This window comes from Perognathus longimembris, chromosome 8 (assembly GCF_023159225.1).
Source record: "Perognathus longimembris pacificus isolate PPM17 chromosome 8, ASM2315922v1, whole genome shotgun sequence".
Lineage (NCBI taxonomy): Eukaryota > Metazoa > Chordata > Mammalia > Rodentia > Heteromyidae > Perognathus > Perognathus longimembris.
The window spans coordinates 50392721-50404394 of NC_063168.1; positions in this window are offsets into that span (position 1 = coordinate 50392721).

An 11674-nucleotide genomic window follows, 5' to 3' on the forward strand; every position below is an offset into this window, starting at 1 on the left:
ATTAAGGCCTTGGGTGTCATTTTCCTTTTTCAACTCAGGACAGTATTCCACTAGTTTGCTGCCAAATGGCATATAATTGGACTATATCTGTATATATATTCCTAATTCAAAACACAAACTCTACTAATTGTGAATCATCTTTTTATGTGAATGATGACAATCATTATAAAATGTCCATGTTTCTCAATCTATTTCTTTAGGTTATTTTGTTAAAAATAAATACCTGAAGATATTTTGTGATTTGCTGTTTTTTTTTGTTTATGGCAAACATTAAGAACCAGCTACCCGAAATAAAACTCCTGTTTAAAGTAACTAAAAGGAGGCAAATATTTTATTACTAAATATGATTGTACTTTAACATACATGGCAGCTTTATATTTTGAATCTAGAGTCTCCCACTTGTAAGATAAGACTCTATACCACTCGAGAGATGTCCCAATCCTGTTTTGCTTTGTTATCATCATTATTTGGATTGTCTTTCATTTTTTTCTGGGGCTGACCTTCCTATGGGCTATGATTTTCCTAGTTATGCTTCCCTGTCACAGGAATAAAAGGTGCACATCACCATAGCCAGCATATTTATTAATATGGGGGTCTTGCTAACTTTGCCCAAATTAGCTTTGAACACTGATCCTTCTGGTCTCTATATCTATAATAACTGTAATGATAGGTATGAGCCATTATGGTTGGCCCTGATGTAAAAACATAAATTATAAAAAAGATATTTGCAGATTAAAAATAACAAAAAGGGCCCACTACAATGAAACTTCTACTCATGACACCCATAATCTTTTCTTTTTTTTCCCCCATAATCTTTTCTATTTATCATTTATTTATTTATTTTTGCTGAGTTGTGGGGCTTGCACCCAGGGGCTGGGCACTGTCCCTGAGCTCTTTTGAGCCACAGCTCCACCTACAGTTTTCTGGTGGTTAATTAGAGACAAGAGTCTCATGGACTTTTCTGCCCAGGCTGGCTTTGAACTGTGTTCCTCAGATCTCAGCCTTTTTAGTAGCTAGGATTACAAGCACCAGATCCTTGGTCATAATCTTTCTAAAAAGGTAAAATTTTAAATCATTAATTGGCAAAATAACTCTTCATATTTATGGGTCAAAGTGTGATATTTTCAGTACCTACCTGCTGTCTGTAATGGTCAGAAGAGCAAGGTAATTGAAATATCTGTTATTCCAAAGATTTGTCTTTTTTTCTGTTACCAGAATTCTAAATTCTCCCTACTAGATGTTTAAAAATAGACAGTGAAATGACAGGTATAGACATCCTACTGTGTTATGGAATATTATAAGGCATTTTCTCCATTCACTTGTACACCTGTCCTCTTCCTGGGCTTTGGTAACCACTATTCTATCCCCTACTTCTATGAAATCAACTTTTCTTTTTGAGATCAACAATTTCATTACCACATATTAATGATAAAACATGATGTACTTGTTAATACTAGTTAATGATAGTCTATAAACTGAGGAAAGAGATGATTAGAGCTAGTATGGATTAGACTCTGTTAATCCCCATGCTTAGCACTTTCCAATTTTGTTCTCCATTTTGTAGACTGAGGAGTTATTTTAGTATTACCAAAAGCATGGAGAAAAGTGTTTTCTTACAATAAGCAAAGGGAACCCTCTGATGATCAGATCCTAGTCTCTATGGTGTTCGTCAGAGTTGTTACATCTGAAACCAGCTTCCTTTACAGAGATCATGAAGACTTGTTTGTTTCCGTGAGATGGAAGTGTTTATTATGTTGAACTTTGACATCTGGGGAACTCTGAAAAAAATATTTTCCTTAATAAAGCCAAATTTAGACAGACAACAAAATAAAAAGAACAAGTAACAAGTTTCATATGAAATTTTTTTTCAAATTTTTATTATCAAACTGATGTACAGTGAGGTTACAGTTTCATACATTAGGCATTGGATACATTTCTTGTACTGTTTGTTACCTTGTCCCTCATACCCCCTCCCCCCTCCCCCTTACCCTTTCCCCTCCTGAGGTGTTCAGTTCACTTACACCAAACAGTTTTGCAAGTATTGCTATTGTAGTTGTTTGTCTTTTTTTACCCTGTGTCTCTCAATTTTGGTATTCCCTTTCAATTTCCTAGTTCCAATACCAGTATACACGGTTTCCAATATACTCAGACAAGATTCATATGAAATTTTGAAACTTCTGTATCACAACAAAAGATATAAGTTTTATCCAGGAGTCAGGGGCAATGATTTGTTTAACAATAATATGGATTTTGGGTAAATTCCTTTTAATGGGCAACCACCAAATAAATAATTATAATAAACTATATTAATTACAAAATAGTATAAATTATAAGAAATAAATTCCTTACACAGGTTCTTGCCCTGGATGCTTATGGCATAGGTCCAAATGTTACATAGCCTTTTAATAAGGAACCCTTACTACTCTAAGACTGTGCAACATTATTTGTGACAGCTTTCAATATGCTCTGTTCAATTGTCCTATGCCAAATATTAAAATAAATTTAATATAGACAAGAATGCCTCACCATAAAATGGGAAAAAGAAAAGGGTTTTATTTTGGAGGTGAGTTATTTATAAGACTTAATATTTCATCATTGGTATAATTTACACAGTATGGGTTGGGGTCTGAAGTTTGTGTGTTCAAATCCTCCCCAGGAGATTCTAATGAGTTTTCAGATTTGGGATCACTGGAACAGACTAATAATAGAAATTTAGAAGCTATCCAACAGCCCTCATTTCTGTCCCATGGGAGAAAGCAGACACCAACGGTTCTCCTAAGCACAGGAAAGTATTAGAAAAAAACTACATTGTAATTACCTGGAGAGCTTTACAAATACTGATATTGTTTTCCCAGCATGGGAAATTACTGTCATAAAAGTCTTACAAGACAGAACGATATTATTATTTATATAAGTTTAACCCTTAGATTTGTCTTACTTATATTTTTAAATGTCAATAGTCTGTAAGCTATATTAAGTCAAAGCACTTAAAATCATCGAAATTATTGTTTGTGCAAAAATTTGTCAGATACCAGCAATGTGATACTTATTAAAAATAAGTTACTGTATGTTCTAAGTTATCAAAATACGTTACCACCTACTGCTAAGGAAAGCTACTTTAAAATTGAAATAATCATTTGTAAAACAAGAGACTATCCTACATGAATAGGCTATCACATCTAAGGATTCTAATGTTGTTTATGATAATGATGGTAACAGTCAACATTTATTAACCATTGTTCAAGTGTCAGGCAATATACTGAATATGCTATAGAAGCTATTTATTAGTCTTTACTAAACACCCTAGTAGGTACTAATATTACTGTCATTGTACAGATGATGAAACTGAGTCATAGAAAATTTAAGCAACTTATCCAAGATTGTGGGTGTATCCTGTGGGTAGAGCTGGGATTAATTCTAACTGATTGAGAGTACATGTTTTCAATTCATTTAAGATGCTATCCCTTTAAAAAATATAGATTCCTTTCAGGTCTTATAACCCTAGGTCAGAGAGAATGATGGATGTATTTCTTTCTTTATTTTTTTCTTGTTTATTGTCAAAGTGATATACAGAGAGGTTACAGTTTCATATGTTAGGCCTTGGGTACATTACTTGTACTGTTTGTTACCTCCTCGCTCATTCCCCCCTCCCCCTCCCCTTTTCCCTCTCCCCACCATGAGTTGTTCAGTTGGTTTACACCAAATGGTTTTGCAAGTATTGCTTTTGGAGTCATTTTTCTTTTTATCCTTTGTCTCTCACTTTTGATATTCCCCTTCACTTCCCTAGTTCTAATACTAGTATATACAGTATCCAGGGTACTCAGATGAGATACAGTGATAGTGCGGGTACAACCACAGGAAGAGGATACAAGAGGATCATCAACAATAGAAGCTACAGTTTCACATGGCATGTTGAAAGTAATTACAACAGTGATATAACACTCATTTCCATAACATGGAGTTCATTTCACTTAGCATCATCTTATGTGTTCATAAGAGCATAGCTATTAGGCTCTTGTGATCCTCTGCTGTGACTAGTCTAAACCTGTGCTAATTATTCTCTATGAGGGAGACCATAGAGTCCATGTTTCTTTGGGTCTGGCTCACTTCACTTAGTATAATTTTTCCCAAGTCCTTCCATTTCCTTACGAATGGTGCAATGTCATTCTTTCTGAACCACAGAGCCCTAGGATGTATTTCTGTTTGAGGTCTATGAAGTTTGTTACTGTACATGCCTACTCTATGTCTTGAATAAATTTTAGTTAGTTCCCTGTTTTCCTCCAGAACATCGAAACTCAGCCAGATATCATCTGATTTGAAGTTTCTCTATGAATTCCTTAGAGTCTCCTTCCTTCACTTAAGTGGATAACAATATTTATGACACTGGGTTAAACAATGACGATCCAAAAATGAATGAAACATACTTTTTGTTCTCAAGGGTCCTAGTTAAGTATGGAAGACAAAAATATTTGATTCCAGTTGAATGTACTCATTCTATTAGCTCATGAAAATGGAGTGGACTATTTCTTTAATGTGTACCAGTAAGAAGGGTTATGGAAATTTTCACAGAAAAAAAGGAATTTTATTTATTTTAAGGGTTTAAAGAGGAACATATGTAGTAAACTTTTACAGGCCTTCAGAGATTTGGGGAATCTTATTGTAAACAAAGGGAACCATTTAGCCTGGATGCGAAAGGTTAGTACAGTAAATTTTCAGAAAGTGATAAGACTCCATGTGAAGCTAACAAGAAGTTTAGAGAGTATGACATGAGAATGGAGATAGGGGATTAGAATAAGGAAAGTTGGGCAGTGGCTAGGCAAAAGGACTTTATGCCATAGTAAAGGATTGAAACTTTCTCTTCTAGGCAATGGTATTCTGCTGAGATATGAAGTAAGAGAGTGGTCTTATTTCTGTGTCTGTAAAAGCCACATTGAAGAAGCCAAACCATTTTTCTTTGCTTAATATTATGGTGCATTAGAAGTAGACACCATCATCATTACTACCATCTTCAGATGTTAGCACTGAGAGGAGCTTGGCGGATATGACCTAAGACAATCTGAGCACAGAGCTTTATGTTAGAAGAGTCCTGGTAGGACAAAATGGGTAAATTTCTCTGTTATTATTATTTTGAATAGCAATTCAGATGCTATTCAAAAAATTCAAATGCTATTAAAAAATCCAATGCTATTCAAAAATAGCATTGATTGAGACAAAACTAGATTATGTCAAAAAGTAAGTTTTATCTTGTATACTTTGAGGTGAGCACTTTTACCACTAGGCCATATTCCCAGCCCTATCCTGTACACTTTGATACAGGATTTTTTTTTTCCTTTTTTGGTTGTACTGGGGTTTGAACTCAAGGCCTGGTTCTTACTAGCCAGTGTTTTTTCCTGATTATTTATGATGATGAGATCTGAAGATCAAAAAGCCTTCACAAGTGTACAAACATGCATCATGTTGTTTTGGTAAAAGGGAGGAAAAATAATGAAAAACATATAATCACAATTTGTATTTGCTAATGGAGAGTGTTTAAAGAAAATATGATCTCATTCAATTTCACGCTAATCTACTTATTGAACAGCGAGTATGTGCCAAGTATTGCAACTAGATCATATTTAGGTCATTGAGTCTCTAAGACAGAGTTTTTGTTAAGACACTCTGGGATCCAGCTGTGTGGTAACTGACTCATATGAAACCAACTGCATGATACCAGCAGTGAGAAAATATCAAATTCACATGGGGAATTATATGGAGTTTCCCACAGACAGTGTTTACACAACAAAAACATGGCTAATGTTAGAAATCCCCAGCCAGCCAATGAGGTAGCTTTATACACCAATACACCAGGTGGCCAAGTATTCTGGACAAATTAAAATCATCATCATAACTACTAAGTCATCAGACAATGTAACCAGTGCTACTGTATTTCCCACTCAGTCCTTTGTTGAAGATAAGAAAGACAGTGGATGGGTTTTCACTTCACAGAAAGTAAAGTGGGCTAGGAGCGTGTCTGTCTCGTTTTCTGCAGAATCTTGCTTTGCTTTTCACAAAGAAAAAGAGCTTGTTGGAAATAATTTCTTGTTTCACATAAACCATTAAACATTGTAAGCTGCTAAGCAGTGCTGTGTGGCTGCTTTGCTGACCATGTTATCCAATAGAAAACCAACGGTTTCATCTTCACTTTTCTCCCTGTGTTCCCTCCGGATGTGCCTTGCTTTAGCCTGACATACACTCCCTTAGTCTAGGAACCAGCTCCATTCACTTTATGTCTCAATGGAACAGTTAGGTATTGAGTAGACTAAGGAAGGTAAAAGGCAGGAAATTTCCCTTTTATTTGAAATCTAGGCTCAACGATCACTTAAGAGTCTTCAGAGTTGAAGGAAGTCTTGTCTGTTCTTGACCCTCAGTACATTGTCTGCTGAGATGAGAATCTGGGGAGATCTGGTCATCTGCTTGCAGTAGGTTCACTGCAAACAGTTCAGCTCAGCAGCAGCACCTTTGATGGCAACATGGTGGCCTTCTAGAAATTGACTGTTCCATATGCCTCAGGGGCAGCCTTGGTGAAGAGGTTCTGTATAATTCTACAGGTTCCAGTCACTAATTTTCCTAAGCTTGTCTTGAGCCATGGCCTGGAAGGAAGCCATTGCCTTGAAGGAAGTTTAATACACCCTTCCTCCATAGGGAAAGGGTGGTTTGTGAATGACACAAGAAATTTTGTGTGTGTGTCATTAATGGGGCTTGAACTCAGGCCTTTGTGCTGTCAGGTAGCTTCTTTTGCTCAAGTCTGGTGTTGTACCACATGAGTCACAGCAAACACTTCTGAGTTTTTGCTAGTTAATTGGAGATAAGAGTCATATGTATATATGTATGCCTTGGCTGGCTTCAAACTGCAATCTTAGATCTCAGCTTTCTGATTAGCCTTGGTTCCGGGCACAAGCTTCTGGTGCCTATCTAGGGAAACTTTTGTGTGGGATGAGTGTCTAGACCAGAACATCATCAAAAAACACTCAGATCCCTAAATCAATAAGTCCACTGTAATCATTTCAATGGTTAAGATCAAGGCATGATCATCTCTTGAAATTTCCTGTTTTAACCAGGCATGTAAGTCTCTGATACATTTGTATGTGGCCTATAAGAGAGAGGTCAATCCCTGGAATGGACATGAAAAGAGAAGGTCATCTTAACACTCGACAAGTACTTTTCCTCCTCTCCCCACCCTCATTGCAACAGTGAGCTCAATCTACATGAATAAAAATTATCCTTCAGTAGTTGTGCAAAGGGTTTTAATTCAATTTGTGTCAATTTGTGAGTGCAATGCATCTTGATCAACATCACCCCCTTTCATAGTTCTTCCACATCTCTCCCAACTCCACGTATCCCCTCAATTTACCTGGTTCCATTTCACATATGTGCATTGGATATTATGACTGCATTCATCCTCCCACCTTTCTCCTCTTCATTCTTCTGTCCCCCTTTCTCTCTCCCACCTCATCCCTCCCTGAACACCCTGCTTATTTTATGCATCGTTGATTGTTGCTTGGCCAACTGTGATTTCCACTTAGCTTGGTTAGAAATACAGATTGTTTCCCACAAAGAAAAAGAGCTCTCTGTAAATAGTTTCTTGTTTCCATCACAGACATAAACTGCTAAAAATTGTAAGCTGCTAAGCAGTGTTGCATTTGGCTGTTTTGTTGACAATGTTATCCAATAGAAAAAAAAACAACAAACAAACCAGTGGCTTCTTCCTCACCTTCTTCCCTTGTGTTCCCTTAGGGCTGCTAGCACTGCAGATCACAGAATCTTGAGGTTGTATGAGCAAGCAAATATTTTTGTTGTTTACTTGGGTGATTTCCAAGGCCAACTAAGAATCTCTCTGTTGCTAGCCAAAGCCAACAGGCCAAATAGTGGAAAATTAGAAAAGGGGAAGCTGATGATATTTCATTTAGTCTTGCAGTCATCTTTGCAAGAGCTATTGACTCAAAGCGCAATGGATTCAAGTGATATTAAGTAGATAGCATCACAATGGTGTCCAGAAACTGCTTCAGTTTCAGGGTGATGATAAGCTATAAATTTATATTCAGTGCATGATCATAAAATGGCTATGTGCTAGCTCTTTCCCATATATCACTCTTAGTGTGACATTGTGAGAGGTGGGATTGGCTGATCATATCTCACTGATATTGGCTGAGGCTTGTTTAAGTAGAAAATCTAAATTTGGATCCAGGAGCTGGACCCAGCTGAGTCTTAAATGGACACCAACTTTCATTCCAGGACAAGAAAGTAACATGTCTTCAGAAGGCATGATTTGCTTCACATCAAATGCATTACCTTCTGTCATTTGTAAGGACAATCTTTGCTTCCTAAAAAAAAAAAAAAAACTCTCAGAAAAACAAAACCAAAAATCTCTCAAGAGGATGACAAGTATGTTATGGTGGGAAGAGAGGCAGAAGAATGGTAGCTAAGTGCATTCTTCCAATGAAGATTTAGTCAGTGTAGTTCTTGTCAAATATTGTTATTATAAAGGTGATGTACAGAGAGGTAATTAAAAATACTTTATTGCTTTAAAATAGTTTAGGTTCACAGCCAAACTGAGAGGAAGTTACACATATTTCATGTCTCCTTTCCCACCCCCACAGGTATGGACCTCCCATTTATCAACACCCCACACAAAGGGCTACATTTGGCACTATTGTTATGTGCTAACTTGATTACACTGGTATACCCTAATCACCTAGTTTAAAGTAGGGTTCCCGTTGGGGTTGTACACTGTGGGTTTGAGCAAATGTTTAATGATATGCATCTAGCATTATAGTATCATACCCAGTGATTTTCACTGGCTTAAATTGCTGTGCTCAGCCCATTCATTTTTCCTACCCTAACCTCATCTACTTGAGGCCACTAATCTTTTTAATGTCTCCACAGTGTTGTCCTTTGTTGGATGAGAGCATGTTTACTTTTACAAGAAATGGCCCAAACTCTCTTCCAAAGGGAATGCACCATTTTGCATTTCCAAAAGGCAATAAAATAGGAGTTCTTTCTGTTCTCTTACCTCACCAACATTTGTTGTTAGTGTTCTGTATTTTGGCCATTCTATTAGATATACAGTGGCATCTCCTTGTTTTGATACTTATTTTTTGGATGACATGTGGCTATGATCTGAGTTCTTGTGTCCTCTCAAAGTTCCTAAGTTTAATTGTAACCCCTAAGGTGATGGTATCTTTTCTTTTCAAAATTGACTTGTCATTTATTTGTGGATCACAGTACAACAATTTGGTGTATATGTACAATGTATAATGGTCAAATAGCATTTTTATCTTCTAAAATATTTATCACTTCTATTTTTTAAAAACTTGGATTCTTTTTTTTTTTTCATTTTTTTGGACATCCTCCAAGCTCTGGTTAACATGTCCAGCCACAACAAACACCCATCAATGGTTCAAGGCAGTCAGCTAATGCCCATGGCCCTGCACCTGGTCATCTCCCAGGTGCGCCCCCTTTCCAAGTGAACCCAGGTGACACCCAGTGCCCCATGGAATTGGACTCGGGGTGGTAGCAGTGACACAGGCCTTGCCCATTGGGGTCTTTCATTTGAGCTCAAAATGACTCCTGGCTTTCAGGCTTCGATCTGTGCAAACTCTCCACCCCTGCCCCCCCCCCCCCCAACTCCCATAGGTGTTTTGGCTTCAAGTGATAACAGAAGAATTTCTCTTCAGTTTTGGCACCCTTCTGGTGAGTACCCATTTCTGTTTGTGCCAGTCCTGGTGCTTAAACTCACAGCTTAGGTGCTCTTCCTGAGCTTTTTTGTGTGTGCACGCATGTGTGTGTTTGTGTGTTTGCAAGGCTGGGTGCTCTACCACTTGAGCCACAGCTCCACTTTGGGATTTTTTACTGCTTCATTGAAGCAGTCTCCAAGCTTGGATTCTTCTAGCGATTTTTTTCTTTTTCTTTTTTTAAATTTTATTTAGGAGCTGTCCTTGTACTCAGGCACTTTGTCCACCTCGATTTTGATGACTAGGAAATGAGTTTTGATGAAATTTCATTGATGATTTGGACTTTGGTGTGGTAATGGAATGCAACCACTGGGAATTCTAGGAAGAGGTGGATTTAGTATGGGTGAAAAGAGCCAGAATTTGACTAGGTGGACAGAATTACATGATGGCTCTCATGATCTTCCTCCCCTTCCCTGTAGTGCTGCTCCATCAATCAGGGTATGTCACATGGTATACAATGTGTTTTGCACCGAGTAAGGTTACTAATCAATTGACGTTAAGATGGGGACATGATTAGATGGCCTCCACATGACTATACAGCCTCTTAAAAGTCTGTTTGACTTGACTCGTAGAAGAGGAAGGTAGAGAAATTTCAGGAGTGCAAAGTCATCAAGGTGCCATTACTAGCTTTGAAAATGAAGGAGAATAATGAGACAAGTAGCTGTGGTCAATAGCCCCAATGGGAGCCAGCAAGAGCAGGGATATTGGCGATGTAGCAGAAATGAGCTAAATTCTGCCATTAACTTCAATAAGCTAGTAGGTAGCCTCTTCTTCAGAGATCCATTTAGGAGTTCAGAGAAGCGAACACCTTCATTTTAGCTTTGTGACAACTCAAGTCGGGGTCCTCATCAAATCCCCTTGGACATCTGCCCTCCTGACCTGTGACTTGTGCCGTATTGAACTGCATGATCATTTATTACACAGCAACCAAATACCCTTGAATCCTAATAAACAACTCTAACTATCATGAGCAATTATTTGCTGGACACTTTGGCACTATAAAAGAAACATAATCACTTCTATATAATATATCAAAAATTCTGATGACTTTATGTGAATTATCTCATTAAGTCTTCCCTATCTGTTAAGGAAGTAGGATTCTTATTACTAATATAAAGATTAAGAAAATGGGATGTGAAGGGGACACATAAGTTGTCCAAGGCTTATGCACAAAACAAAGTAGATATTAAACAAAATGATCACATTCTCCACAATTTCTAAGGATGTGCTGGTTCCAATTATTCAGCTCTCCTGTTTCCTGATTGCATTTACAGCTATCAAAGCATACCTTTGAGCTTGAGTTTCAAGAGCTTGGTCATAGTTATAAAGACATATGCCTTTGGTGCAGTACCTATAAATATTGCATGTCTCTTTACTAAACACCACAGGAAATTTGGTGTCACATAGTCCTTATCAGACACTTAGCCTAGTAGACTATCTCTTCTAGTGATTTTGAAACACATCCTACATTGTTGAATACTAGAGTATGCAGTATGGACATTGAGGTCAATTCCTTATCTCTGCTATTGGGAATGGTTCTGTAATAAATATCAGACATCTCTTTAGTATGCTGATTTAATTATTTTTGGACATGCACCCATTAGTAGGAATGCTGGATCATATAGTAGGTCTATCTTTAGTTCTTTGTTTTGTTTTGTTTTGTTTTTTTTGGCCAGTCCTGGGCCTTGGACTCAGGGCCTGAGCACTGTCCCTGGCTTCTTCCCACTCAAGGCTAGCACTCTGCCACCTGAGCCACAGTGCCCCTTCTGGCTGTTTTCCATATATGTGGTGCTGGGGAATCGAACCGAGAGTTTCATGTGTTGGAGGCAAGCACTCTTGCCACTAGGCCATATTCCCAGCCCCTATCTTTAGTTCTTTGAAGAAACACCATACTGTTTTCCATA